Here is a 15,404-nt window from a genome sequence, read left to right as displayed (position 1 = left end):
GTCCAGTGAAGACAATGTCTTGTAACAAGTCATCTTTGTTTCTCTTTGTTTTTACTCTGTATATTCCTTATAACGTCATTCCTAATTGGAAATTTTGTCCTTAGGTTTGAGATAGTAGCTTCCTCCAGGATCAAAAATAAGTCTTGGAACTTCTTTGAGGTATGAGTCCTCAACACCACTTGTGATATAAGAACGTCTTGGAAGCTTGTATGATTAGGTGGATAAGGTCTCTCTCACGTCTTAGCATTTAACCATGTTGCAAGATACAAGGACGAATGATTCTTTATGATCTAATGTGGTGGAGAAGGTTAAGCATCCAAGGTGAGGACAGTTTGCTTGGAGAGGTGTCCCCATGGCTTGAACTGTCGGAGGGTTGGTATAAAGAACATTTGCCGCGGGTGGAAGTGTCTCGACCGGGGTGAAAGGTGGTTTGGCTGCAGGTGCAAGTGTCACGACCGCGGAGAAACATGGGTTGGCCGCTGGTAGCGCACTCGCGACCGCGGTGCTGAATGTCCGAGGAGAGATGTCCATATCCTCTTGCTTCTTGTCTCCCATTCTTTTTCCTTGTGGAGAGTCTTCAGAAAAGAGTATTGAGGGCCGTTTAAGCTTCACTCTTGCTTCAATTAAGTCTCCATCACCTATCATATAAGCATTGGTTGAAGGTGTACATAAGGAAATCCCTTTGTTTGTCAAACTTGTCATTCCGGCTTTTCCTTCAAGTGTGACGGGTGTACTTCTTTCTAGGACATATCCAACATCCTTTGTAGCTCCTCCAGGGTCAATTATTGGATCATCTACGCTGTCCATTATCATACCATGAGAGTTCCTTGTAGTAATTGCCGAATGTGAGGTTTTCTTTTTGATCTTTAAGAAACTCATATGTTGATTCGGGTAGTCGATGAATGTTTCAACAGATGCCACGAACAAAGTACCAAACATCAAGGGTTTTTTTGCATCCTTTATCATTTCTAAATCATGGAAATCAGTGGAAACAAGATAAAATTCCCCTTTAAAGGCAATTCAGGTTCGAAACCAAGTGGAGCTGCACCAGAAAAATCTCCATAGTGAATATAAATCTTAGAGGGATGAAAAATCGAAATACCTATATTCTCTGCAATGATCTTTGGTATGAGATTCACATCTTGTCCAATTAATGTCACAAAGAGAATCATGAGATTCCACTCCCTTGATCAAGAATAGGACATCAAGCTTCTCGGGATCTTTCGTCTTAGGAAGCGTCTCCAATGATGGTTTAGATGTCACCATTAGTGTCTCATCTTTCATGTGGTCTGTCTTACAGTCAGGGTGGTGAGGAGCTGAAGGAGAAAAGGGCGTTGGTTCATTAAGACGAAGTGACTTATGATCTTGTTTGTCGTCTCCAAAATACTTGAATGAATTGGTAGAGACGAGATCATAACTAGGGATAGAAATAGGTTCTCTTTTTTCTTGATGACTGGCTTCCATGACATGATGATCCAAAGGACTTTCATTTGATGGCGTCTTTCTAACAAACTTGATGGAGGATTATCCATTTACTTCACAAGCTACCCAATACCCATCATCCACAAATTCATTGAGCTCTCGAAGCATATGATCCATCTCGGTTTGGGAGACATATGGCATCTCTTCATCAAAGAGAGGATCATGGATATCTCCATAGGCATTGTCAGTTAAATAAGGGTCGTGTTCCTTGTAGAATCCTTCTTCTTCTAAAAATTCATCGTCAGAGGTAAGAGTGGCAAAAATTGTAGGAAATTGCTAGTCTCTAGTTTCCATCCTGGGTCTGCTCCATCTCGGATACGGGGAATTGAATCTGAGGGTAGAAGAACACTGTACTCGGTGATACTAGTGCAAAACTTGTAAGTAAATCCAATTGGGTCCATCTTGGCCCTGGTGATAGTTCTGTCTCTAGAGAACTGAGAGAGATCAAACCAATCCTTCCTAAGAGGTGTCTCAGCTGAAAAATCAACTCCTGCTGCTACAATAAGCGAAGTAATGATGCTCCCAAAATCTGGTGAGTAGTCCTGACACTCAGATGTAAGCATCTCATGCTTAACCTTCACTAGGATCCTTGCAATGATGCAAGCAAAGCTAGGGAACCTTGGATGATCTGCGAAAGGTAGCTATAGTGTCACCAACTATGGCTTGAGGACATTCACCTGGTTGGCTTGAGAAAACACAGTGTGTGCGAGCAGCTTGTGCACATATCGAACAGCAGGGTGACAGAGTAGTGAAGCTTTGGACCTTCCTTTGTCATAAACTCCATAACCCATCAATTTCCAAAGATCTTCATCTGGATCTTTCTCCAATGCAATCTCATCACAATAAGGCAACTTCAAAGCATCACATATCTCTAAAATGGTAAGAGAATAGAGATGATCTCCAATAGAGAAAGAGAGTGTGCCATCTAGAGCTCTAGGAGTAACTCTCTTCTTGTAGCACAAAGTCGCTGATGCAAGGAACTCCTTGGTGTGGTTCTCATAGGTTGAAAAACTCTGCTCCATAAATGATATCATTCCAAGCCTATCAAGATACCATATCACATCTTCTCTGATTCCATGCATCTCAAGAGTTGAGTAGTCATTTGCTGGAGTTGGCTTGATATTCAGCTTCTCAAGTGGTTCCAAGTAGTTGATTTCTGGATCAATGGCTTGATCAACAAACTTCACTTTCGGCCTAGAGGAAGACTTAGCTTTCCGAGGTACTGATATTCGAGTGGAAGCTCTCTCAATCTCTCTTGAAAAGATTCTCTTTTTTCTCTTTATCCTTGCTGATGTCTGGTGGCACTACTATCTTGATCTTTTCAAATTGCTTGGATGCAAGTGTTTTTAGCTCCTTTTCATTTTCGAACATCTTTGCTTTGCTTTTGTCCTTTCCGTTTGGAGCATGATCAGGTGTGGTCTTGTAGAACTTTTTCTTGTCCACATTTAAGAAAACTAAACAGTGATTTGCATGGTCAATAATCGCACATACAGTAGCTAAAAATGGGCGACCAAGTATCAGGGGTCTTTCTTTGTCTTTGTCCATCTCTAAAACTTGGAAATCGGTTGGGATAATTTTGTTTCCGATGACCAGTGGCAAGTCCTGGATCATTCCTTCTGTCCTCTTTTGAGATGAATCACCAAAGATTATCCTTACTGGAGATGGGATAAATGTTCTTATACCAAATCTCTCAGCAACAGATTTGACATAACATTCACATTAGCACCAGAATCACATAAGCAATCTGAAAACTCAATTCCAGAAATTGAACAAGTGAAAGAAAAACGTCCTGGATCCTTATACTATTTGAGTTTTTGGTCAGACAAGCATTTTGGTACCTTAACAGGAATGACTTGGCTTCTCTCATGCTCAGTTTTAGAGTCTTTCATGAGAGGTTTAGGTGTCGACTTTTCCTTAGAGTCTGCGACAGGTTCTTCTTCCAAAACTGTTGTCATAGCATTGCAGAACTTCTTTGGATTATCTTTCACTCTTCCTGGTAAGACTCCTGGTTGTGTCTTCATTGAATCTGCAGTCCGACCTATCTGATGTTCCAACTTCTTGACATGGGTTGCAAGAGATTCAAATTTTCCATTCAAGTCATTGTAATACAATCAATCCTCACTCCCATTTCCCTGATTGACTTCTCATTGCCTTGAGATATCTGCATTACACTTTGTTCAAGCAATTTTACCTGGTTGCGTAGCTGGGAAGGGTTGCTTCTAATGAGCTAGTCTGTGCTTGTTGAGGGTTGAAAGGTGGTCTTTGTTGGAAGTTTCCTCCTCCAAAGTTCCCATTTTGGAACTTGTTTGGAAAGCTCCTTTGCTGCTGCGGATAAGGTTGGTTCTAGGAATTTTTGGCTCCCTGGCTCATGTATGAGAGATTGATGAAGTTGGCATTCCTGAAGTTGTGGTTGAAAGCTGGGCTGAATCGGTTCTGGTAAGCTTGAGCTCCCATGAAATTGATTTCTTCTTCTTGATATATGCCATCATCTTCATATCTTCCATCTTCTTCATTTCCTGCAGCAGTATCACAAGCATGTATATTCTTATTTTGAGACTTAAGAAGTTGACTTACCATGCTATTTAGCTCAGTAATCTCTCTTGAATCATGATTAATGATAGTCTTCTTTTATCTATTATACTCAGGATTGTTGTTGATGTTAGCGACAGCCAGATTTTCGATGAGGTGCTCTCCCCTGTGGTATAGTTTTTGAACTGAAATCTCCATTGCTGGCAGTCTCAAGAGAAAGTTGATACTTCAGCTGAAGTCCTCTGTAGAAGGTGCTTAGAAGGTTTGCTCCAGAGAAACCATGATGAGGGCAGTCTCTCTCATACTCTTTAAATCGCTTACAGGCTTCATAAAATGATTCTACTGGGCCTTGTTGGAAACTTTGTACCTTATTTCTCAGCTGGTTCGATCTTGAGTTGGTGTAGAAGTAGTTCAAGAAAGCTTACTTGCATTCTTCCCATGAAGTAATAGAACCAGATGGCATAGATTTTAACCATCTAAAAGCTTTATCACTTAGAGAGAAAGAAAGGAAAAAGTTTACACTTCACATAGTCCACAGTTTCTGGAATTGTTCTCACCATTCCACAGATTTCTTCAGAAAGATCAATGTGGTCCATTGGATTCTCAGTAGAGATTCCATGGAATTTATTCTGCTTCACCAAAGAGACAATCTGAGGTTTTATCTCATGATCTCCTCTTGCTGGAACAGGAACTTGAATAGTTTATCTGTTCTGAAAGTGTTGGTGAGGTGCATCGAAATCGGCAATGAGTACCGGGGTTATCTTCTCGCAGGATTGGAAAGCTGTATGGATCGACTGGCCTCTCTACCATTAGGTGGAACAATGTTTTCATCATTCCTTCTTTCTTCAGGATTGACTTGGTCTTCTCTCCTTCGGTTATCAGCGACTTGAGCAGCATTTCTAGGGATTTGGTTTCCCTCTTCATGGAATTGTGACTGGCCATCTCCTCTGATATGATCGTGACCAGCTCAGAGGAGGAGGAACCAGAGGTAGCTGGCAGGATTACTCGTTCCAGAGCTAGAGAGATGGCTAAGGAGGCTCACGCACTCATAGCTGCAGAGGACATCGATCAACTGGAGGCTGGAGCTCACATCTTCAATATCTCTATCTTGAAGAATGAAGAACCCAGTAACAATGACTAGGTAACTTAGGTGATGATTCTGTACTCTTTTCCTTGGTGAGGATTTTGGAAGGCAAGGAGGTTCATCTCTAAGGTTTTTAACGAGGCAGAAATCATTGCTACGTCGAGTTACTTAGAAGTTGTTACTAATGGGTAATAATGTGCAAAGTCACAATGACTTGTGCACTAGTTGTTTTAGGCGCACCACTTAGGATTTAGAAGGGACGCCTCGCTGTTTTATTTTTTTTAATCAAACTTCGTGTTGTTTTTATTTCAGACTTCATGTAGTTTTGTATTAGGGCTGCGATTTCTCTCTAACTCTATTTAAGAGAGAAAATCGCCTAAGTATTATTCAGTGAAGAATTTTGATCAAACTTTTAACGTGTTCTTCTCTCTTTGATTTCTGAGAACTAAAAAACTCTGAAATTCGAATCTCTTAAAAACTAATCTGTTTACAAGAGATTCTTCTATCCCTCCATTCCATCGATATCATCTCATCATCACCATCACCAATCCATCGGTTCTATCTCTTCCACCATACCATCGATTCGAGCCACCAGACCATCATCATCATCCACTCGATCTGTTCTCCACCATCGTCACTCATTGTCGCGTTCAGCACACCACCATCATAAGTCCATCGAATCCTCTCTAGCCTTTATCCTACAGAGTAGATCACCTTGGATCGTATCACGTGGTATCAGAGCCAACTCTGAACCAAAGGCTGAGAAATTTCTAACCCTAAATCGCCATACTTGATTTCATTCCTTGTTCTGATTTCGTTGCTTAGATCATTAGGGCTTGTTGACTTCTGGTGTTTGTTTGCATCATGTGTCTTCTATTTCAGTGAATCATCATATCGTTGTTAGTTAATTCGTTGCCTCACTTCTGTGTTCTCGTTAGATTGCATCAAACTAGTGTCTTTTTGTGTCGCTGTACTTTCGTTGTGTGGTGTAGTCTTCGCCTAGATCGATTGCGAGATCGTGTTAGGGTTCGATAGTGCGATTTAGTTAGACTAGATAAATCGTTGTTCATCGCTTCGTGTTTTGTCCTTAGTTTGTTAGGATTTGTAGTTTTCGAATTAGCTAGGGTTCGTTGATCATTGATTTTCTCGTTTAGGTTTGATAAGAGACTTGATTTTTCCCTTTTTTTTTAAGGGTTGAAAAAAAAAAAAAAATAAATTAAATTTCGTTAAATTTCATTAGTTTCGTTAAGTTTGTTTTTAGATTTCGTGGGGATCGTTTAATTTTTTTTTATGATGAGTTTAGTTTTGCTGTTTTTGTGATTTCTTCTAGAACAAGTTACTGCAAGTTTTTTTTAAATTTTTTCAGGTACCATGGAGCTTTCGGCTGAGACGATGGAAGCTCTGAACCGAGCAATGTCTCAACAAATTAAAGAAGCGAATCACGCCATAGCAACTCAGCTCACACAACAAATCGAACAACTCAATGACAAGTTCGAGACGAAGATGAATGATCTGCTCAAAGACCTCAGTGCAAGTGGAGAAGAGTCGTCTCAAACTCCAACTCCTTCAGAAGCAATGCGCTTAGCAAAGGGTAAAGGGCACATAGGATCTTCCCGGAAACTTCCACGCCACCCAACACCTTCCGAAGCCAGGACTAAAGCTAAGTCCAACCAAAGCCAAATTGGGGGCAGAGAGACTACGTTTAATCCGAGGAGGAATCCTACTGGTGCAGAACGAGATGGCCCAAGGGTAGATCGTCAGCACCGCCGAGAGGAATATATTGCTGGGCATCGAGTTACCCTGGAATCAGACCCAGAATACTATGAGGAGGACGAAGCTTCTGATCATAGCCGAGAAACTGTGAGACGAGATCGAGGCCGAGGACATGGTCGAGATTATGATCCTCTACGTCAGCAGCTGCGTCATATCAAAATCCAGTATCCTCCTTTCCATGGAACCAAAGATCCCGAAGCTTACCTAGATTGGGAAAGGAAGATGGAGTCTAATTTTCTGGTCCAAGGAACCTACGAGCTCAACAAGGTGAAGATTGCAGTTTCAGAATTTCATGGGTATGCGCTTCTATGGTGGGAGTAGTTGGGAGTCACCAGAAAACGCCTTAGAGAACTTCCGATTACTACTTGGGATCAGCTCGTTATACAGATGAGGAAGCGGTTCGTTCCGGCCCATCATCAGCGCGAAATACTCAACAAGCTTAGGCGCCTCGTCCAAGGTACGAAGTCTGTTCGAGATTATTATCAGGAATTGGAAACTTTGCTCATTCGTGCAGATTTACGAGAAGGAGAAGAAATGGTAATGTCGAGATTTCTTGGAGGACTTAACCAAGAGATTCAAGACAAGGTGGAACTTCAGGATTTCGCAGATATACAAGAGATGGTGCATAAGGCTGAATTGGTGGAATCTCAAGTCAAGAGGCGAAATTTCAAGTCCACATTCACGCCTAGTGTGCCTAAGCCTAAGGAGATCAGCAAGCCAGCTTACTCCAGAGACATCAAACCGCCCTCTACTGGAGTTAAAGAAGAAGCTAAAGCTGAGTTCAAGCCTCGAGGTGGCACTTCTATCAGCAATGTGAGGTGTTTCAAATGTCAAGGAATGGGACATTACTCTCGAGATTGCCCAAACAAGAAGGTTTTCTTGTTACATGAGGGAGGAGAGATAGTTCCTCAAGAGGATTCAGAGGCCGAATATGAATTAGAGGAAGAGGAAGAAGCTGCTGCTGTGGGCGAGATGCTGGTTGCCAGAAGGACTTTGAGTGTTCAGAGTCAACCTGAAGAGACTTGTCAGCGAGAGAACCTGTTCCATACGAGATGCTTCATTCAAGGAAAAGTTTGTAGCCTGATCATAGATGGAGGAAGTTGTACTAATGCTGCAAGCAAAGAGATGGTTAAGAAGCTCCAGCTCAAGACTATTCCTCATCCAAGGCCGTATAAGCTTCAGTGGTTGAATGACAGTGGAGCCTTGACCGTATCTCAGCAAGTGATGGTTTCTCTATCCACTGGGAAGTATGAAGATGAGATTCTATGTGACGTCATTCCCATGGGTTCGAGTCATGTGTTGCTAGGCAGACCGTGGCAATCAGATAGTATGGTGATACACGACGGTTACACCAACAAGCACTCATTCGAGTTCAAAGGTCGCAAAATTACCCTCCTACCTCTCACGCCTACCGAGATTTATCAAGATCAAATTCAAATGAAGCTCAAGGAGAAGGAGAAAGTCGCCAACAGCCTCTACATAAACCACAGTGAATTTTATAAACTCTTTGATCCTGAAATGACTACTTTTATATTTGTGTACAAGGAATCCCTTGTTAGTACTAACCCTTCACAGGAGCTTCCTAGTGTTATGTTTGAGATTTTGCAGGAATACAAGGACGTTTTTCCGGTAGAAATTCCACCAGGGCTACCTCCAATTCGTGGGATAGATCATCAGATTGACTTGGTACCAGGATCAGCCTTACCTAACAGGCCAGCATACCGAACCAATCCTGTAGAGACTAAGGAGCTGCAAAAGCAAGTGGAGGAGCTGATGAGCAAAGGCCATATCCGAGAAAGCTTGAGTCCATGTGCGGTTCCAGTTCTGTTGGTGCCAAAGAAGGATGGTTCATGGAGGATGTGTGTAGACTGCCTAGCTATCAACAACATCACTGTGAAGTATCGGCATCCGATCCCAAGGCTAGATGATATGCTGGATGAGCTCTGTGGATCGACAATCTTCTCTAAGATCGACTTGAAGAGTGGATATCATCAGATCAGAATGAAGGAAGGGGATGAGTGGAAGACGGCATTCAAGACAAAGCAGGGACTCTACGAGTGGCTAGTTATGCCGTTTGGCCTCACCAATGCTCCCAGCACCTTCATGAGACTAATGAACCATGCCCTAAGACCATTCATTGGCGTGTTCGTAGTGGTGTATTTCGACGATATCCTCATCTACAGTAAAGGTTTGGAAGAACATCTAGATCACATCAGATCGGTTCTTGATGTTCTTCGCTCTCAATCTCTCTTTGCTAATTTATCTAAATGTTCATTCTGCACTAACGAAATTGTTTTCTTAAGCTTTGTAGTAAGTGCAGGAGGAGTTAAAGTAGATGAAGAGAAGATAAAAGCTATCAAGGAGTGGCCAACCCCCAAGAATATTGGAGAAGTCCGAAGTTTCCATGGCTTAGCAGGATTCTACAGGCGTTTTGTTCGTGATTTCAGCACCATAGCCGCGCCCTTAACCGAAGTCATCAAGAAGGACGTGGGGTTCAAGTGGGGAGAGGCGCAAGAACAGGCTTTTACAGCCCTTAAAGAGAAGCTTATCAATTCGCCCTTACTAGTACTTCATGATTTTACTAAGACTTTTGAGATTGAATGCGATGCTTCTGGTGTAGGTATTGGAGCAGTTCTTATGCAGGATAAGAAGCCCGTCGCTTACTTCAGCGAAAAGTTAGGAGGTTCCACGTTGAATTATCCCACTTATGACAAGGAGTTATACGCATTGGTTCGAGCTCTCCAGACATGGCAGCATTACCTATGGCCTAAGGAATTCGTCATTCATACCGATCACGAGTCTCTAAAGCACCTCAAGGGTCAGCAGAAGCTTAACAAAAGACATGGGCGATGGATGGAGTTCATTGAGACATTCCCCTACATTGTTAAGTACAAAAAAGGTAAAGATAATGTGGTCGCAGACGCATTATCACGGAGGTACACTCTTATTTTGACTTTAACATCAAAGTTGATTGGATTTAAACACATTATAGATCTTTATGAATCTGATACTGACTTTTCTGAGAGCTATGCCAAATGTCATAAGTTTGCCTGTGAGAAATTTTATAGACAGGATGGATACTTGTTCTTCAGTAACCGATTGTGCATACCACGAGGATCTACTCGAGAGTTACTGGTACGAGAAGCTCATGGAGGTGGATTAGCTGGACATTTCGGTGTCACAAAGACACTTCTTGGGCTACAAGAGCACTTCTACTGGCCGAACATGAAGAAGGACGTTGAGAAAATCTGCTATAGATGTGTCGTATGTAAGATGGCTAAGAGTAAAGTTCAACCTCACGGTTTGTATACTCCTTTTCCTATTCCTTCTCAACCTTGGACTAATATCTCTATGGATTTTGTAGTTGGCTTACCTCGCACCAGAAATGGTAGAGATTCTATTTTTGTAGTTGTTGACAGGTTTAGCAAGATGGCTCACTTCATCGCTAGCCACAAGACAGATGATGCTGTGAATGTAGCTAACTTGTTTTTCAGGGAAGTAGTACGACTGCATGGAATGCCACAGGTTATCGTTTCAGATCGAGACACGAAGTTCTTAGGACACTTTTGGAGAACGCTTTGGCTAAGCTGGGAACAAAGCTATCATTCTCAACTACGTGTCATCCTCAGACCGATGGACAGACCGAGATGGTGAATAGAACGTTGTCCACACTTCTAAGGACTTTGGTGAAAAGTAACCTCAAGACATGGGAAGAGTGCCTGCCTCATGTCGAGTTTGCTTACAATCACGCTAAGTATTCTGCTACTCTCTTTTCTCCTTTTGAAATTGTATATGGGTTTAATCCACAATCACCTCTAGACTTGATCCCTTTGCCTTTAAGTGGAAAATGCAGTTTGAATGGCAAGGAGAAAGCTGAACAGGTCTGAAGAATACATGCTAAGGCTAAGGAGAACATCGAGAAGAAGACAAAGCAGTATGAGAAGCATGCCAACAAAGGACGAAAGGAGCTGATTTTCGAAGAAGGAGATCTGGTGTGGATCCATCTGAGGAAGGAGCGATTTCCAGCTGAGCGAAAGAACAAGCTAATGCCCAGAGTTGATGGACCATTCGCAGTCATCAAAAGAATCAACAACAACGCCTATCAGATTGATCTTCAAGGTAAGTATGATGTTTCTGATGCTTTCAATGTTTCTGACTTGCTTCCTTATGTTGCAGATTCAGATTTGAGGACAAATCCTTTTCAAGAGGGAGAGGATGATATGATCGTGACCAGCTCAGAGGAGGAGGAACCAGAGGTAGCTGGCAGGATTACTCGTTCCAGAGCTAGAGAGATGGCTAAGGAGGCTCACGCACTCATAGCTGCAGAGGACATCGATCAACTGGAGGCTGGAGCTCACATCTTCAATATCTCTATCTTGAAGAATGAAGAACCCAGTAACAATGACTAGGTAACTTAGGTGATGATTCTGTACTCTTTTCCTTGGTGAGGATTTTGGAAGGCAAGGAGGTTCTTCTCCAAGGTTTTTAACGAGGCAGAAATCATTGCTACGTCGAGTTACTTAGAAGTTGTTACTAATGGGTAATAATGTGCAAAGTCACAATGACTTGTGCACTAGTTGTTTTAGGCGCACCACTTAGGATTTAGAAGGGACGCCTCGCTGTTTTATTTTTTTTAATCAAACTTCGTGTTGTTTTTATTTCAGACTTCATGTAGTTTTGTATTAGGGCTGCGATTTCTCTCTAACTCTATTTAAGAGAGAAAATCGCCTAAGTATTATTCAGTGAAGAATTTTGATCAAACTTTTAACGTGTTCTTCTCTCTTTGATTTCTGAGAACTAAAAAACTCTGAAATTCGAATCTCTTAAAAACTAATCTGTTTACAAGAGATTCTTCTATCCCTCCATTCCATCGATATCATCTCATCATCACCATCACCAATCCATCGGTTCTATCTCTTCCACCATACCATCGATTCGAGCCACCAGACCATCATCATCATCCACTCGATCCGTTCTCCACCATCGTCACTCATCGTCGCGTTCAGCACACCACCATCATAAGTCCATCGAATCCTCTCTAGCCTTTATCCTTCAGAGTAGATCACCTTGGATCGTATCATCCTCCATGGGCAGCATCTCGGTCATCACCATGAATAGAATCACGGTCATCGTCTCCAATGTGATCATCTTCCCGATGGACATTCGGATTGGCCATCTTGAGTGTTCTCCATCTGAGTCTCCAAAGTTCTCTTTCATGTTTGTCAATCTCGTCTAAGTGCGGTACAATGTTGTCAGGATTTCTCCTAGTTTTCATGCACCTGAGAGCAAAGAAAGCAAAGATAAAAAGAGAAGTTTTAAAATCTCCAGCAGAACTAGAAAATCTTGAGTTCTAGAATTAAAATTAGATTAAGAAATCAAGTCAACAACGACAAATCCCCGACAACAGTGCCAAAAACTTGATGTGGGTGCAGTGGGCAACACAAGTTTTACCCTAGACAAGCTGCAAGTGCACAGCAAGTAATGTCGAATCCACCAGGATTTGTGTGTTGAGGACTTCTAAATGATGCTAAAGACAATCGTAGACCTAATCCAATAAAAAGAAGTTTTGGTTTGTCACTAAATCTAATTAAGCAGAGAATTAAAAAGCTGGGAATAAAAATCGGTTGAAAACAATAAGAAAAACGGCACTGGGTTCAAGGTTCATCTTTAGAGTTCATGTTCTAAAACACAAGGAATTTAGGCAAGGATTTTCTATGACTCAGAAACTAGGAGAGACACTTGTAAGATTAGCCAACTCTCGTCACCCTAATCATCGAATCACTCATTCATGGAAATTAACTCTCGCTTTCATGCTAGAACAAGATCATGCATTGCAGATCAGAATCCATCTCGGCTTACGTATCCTCCATAGGTAGCTTCTTTCGTCTCCTACGATGGTGACGTTCATAAGATCCAGTTCAGGATACCCAGATACAGCATTCTCGTGGCTCGGATTAAACCTAGGATCGGACTCTAGATGATCAATCCAGATTTACCGCTTTGAGATTTGGATGAATGGGAGAATCATGTAAGAATTTAAATCCCTTTTCCTAAAAACCTAGATGTCATTCGAACATGGGATCCCTTTGGATTTCCATTTCACCCAATTAGGTGACTACTCAGACATGGCTGAGATATACATAATTATTGGTTTAAGAACTAGAAAGAAGAAAAGTAAAGAAACAAAGGTTGCAGAAAAACTTCTCTTATTGAAGACAGAGTGGCGATGAAGAGCATCTACACATTCATAAAAATAAAACCTAAACTACAAAATGACTTCTGTCTCAAAGAGAAGAAAGAGGCTCTCTTACAAAAAACCTAAAAATGAGTATTTATAATGTTTCTCCATGTCTGGGCATCTAGGGCTTGTAAAATGCGTGCAGGAAGTTTCTTGGGCCTTAGTTGGGCTCCTGAGGTTCGGACATAGGTCCACCGGGGTGAAACCTCTTGAGCCGCGGTGGGAACAAGTCTGGCCGCGGGTGAAAGCTCCTGTCCTTTATTGGACTTGTGTTGATTGACCTTCAGTGCATTGATGATATCTGGAGATCTAACCGTTGGATTGCTTTGTTTACAAATGTGCTGGAAAGCTGGTTGTCTCCTCTATAATTTCTCCAAATTTGGGGATGATCAGACATTGAGATGATCTTCATTGGTTGCCAAACTTCTGACGGCCTGAATTTATCCAAAAATGTACTTTTACTCCAAAATGCACTCCAAAGCTCCAAGTTTCCTGAAAAGCCTTCTAAAACTCCAAAACATGGAAAACACTTATAAAACCTTTAAAACTGAGTGAAGAAACATAAGATATTGAAAGTGATCCATAAAAGTTGTCGAAATCAGGTGTTATCATGAATCGGGGTTTTTTTAGCTCTGCCTTACGATAAATCGGGAAAACAAGTCGAGAAATGAAAACTGAGCATTGCCGTGGGTCGAGTGTGCGCGGCCACGGTAAATGGCTTCGGCCTTTTCTCGCTTCTTTCCGGTTTCCGGTTCCTTCCTCCTATGTTTTTGTATATTCTGGTTTTTTGAATGTTTTTGGTTTTTCTAGGTTTTATGAAAACCTGAAATGCATATAAAATAAAAAAAAATAGAAAAGTAATGAAAAAAAAAACATACCAAATGGGTTGCCTCCCGTCAAGCGGGTCTTTGTAAAGTCTTTTAGCTAGACTCTTGGTGGGATTAGGATTTTTTTTTTGATAAAATGTGAATTATATATATCAAAAAAAGTGGGCTAAGTTTTTACATTAGGAAAATTAGATTTGAGCTCCAAAGAAAAACGGAAAAGAGCTCAAATAGATGAGGAAGTGGCACTACACTAATCTAAAATTAGCTATATGTGAACCATGAAGATAATAGAGTAGAGGTGGTCCTCTGACTCTTCGCAAGCAAGTTGTCCCTGATTGAGCGATCGATGATCTTGCAGACTCCCTCGGGAATAGAGGAAATACCAGAGTGTAGCCGTGTGTTATGTTCACGCCAGATGAAATAAGTGCTGGCCTGAGTCGCAAGTTTTCTAAGAATAGCTGCATCACGTGGAACAGGGGTTAGGAGCCAAGAAGACATTGTAGACCAGTCGTGGAAGGCAGGGTTGGAGCAACCGAGCTTAGCAAAGATCTTCGTCCAGACAAGTGTTGCGAAGTCACAGTGAAACAACAAGTGATCGCGAGTTTCGTCGAAGAGACTGCAGACACAGCACGTTGCCGATGCTGCAATTCCCCAACTGACAAGGCGAGTCTTGACAGGCAAACGTTCCAGTTGCGCGACACAGAAGTGAAAGGCGTGCTTCGAAATGTGGCCTTTAAACCAGATATAACGGTGCCAACTGACTCGAGGAGCTTAACAAAATGGATAGAAAACCAGATTTCAGCTCAGAGTCAAACCGTCAGAAGTTCACCCCTGATTGAAGGCCTTCTCACCGACTGATCCAGCTCAAATTTGGAGACCTTAAAGATGGAAGTATCAGCTTTCCAGTGCACTTTACAGCTTGGCAATCCAACGGTTCAATCAAAAGATACGCGAAGAGCAAGATGTCCCGTAAACCAGCCCGCAAGCACTTCCACCCGCGGCCAACAATCATTTTCCCGCGGTCAGGAGCATCCCGACCGCGGCAAACCACTCATCCACCACGGTCACACTTGTCCCGACCGCGGCCTTCAACCTCCGAGCCCAAAAAGCCCATTTCTGAAGCCCACATTTGGAGAAACCCTAAGTGACGTCCAGAGAGGTCTTGAGCACTATAAATACATGTCTTAGGAGCCCTAGAAATCGTGAAACCGAATACCATCTATCATTACTTCATATTGTTATTGTTTTTGCTTTAGCTTTTAGGGAGAGAGAGATTTGTTCTCTTGAACCCTTGTTCTTTCTTTTTCAATTTCGGTTTCTATTCTACTTCTTAATACTATTTCTTTGATTTCGTTTATTATGTCTGAGTAGTTTTATTGTTGGGATTAAGGGATTTTCGATGGGGATTTATATGTTAGATGAGGATTCCATGAGCTTTTGAGCTGAATCTTAGAACTTTTTCTTCTGAATT

At 41.9% G+C, this 15,404-nt stretch overlaps 1 non-coding gene across 1 annotated transcript; it reads left to right on the top strand.

Annotated features, from left to right (window-relative positions):
* Positions 1-4,286: 4,286 nt before the first annotated feature.
* On the top strand, positions 4,287-4,392 carry LOC112087918. Its single transcript, XR_002900324.1, has one exon. It is a non-coding gene; the product is annotated as a small nucleolar RNA R71 (small nucleolar RNA).
* Positions 4,393-15,404: the final 11,012 nt, after the last annotated feature.

This window comes from Eutrema salsugineum, unplaced genomic scaffold (assembly GCF_000478725.1).
Source record: "Eutrema salsugineum unplaced genomic scaffold, Eutsalg1_0 scaffold_16, whole genome shotgun sequence".
NCBI classification, from domain to species: Eukaryota; Viridiplantae; Streptophyta; class Magnoliopsida; order Brassicales; family Brassicaceae; genus Eutrema; species Eutrema salsugineum.
This window is presented reverse-complemented; position numbering and strand designations above follow the sequence as displayed.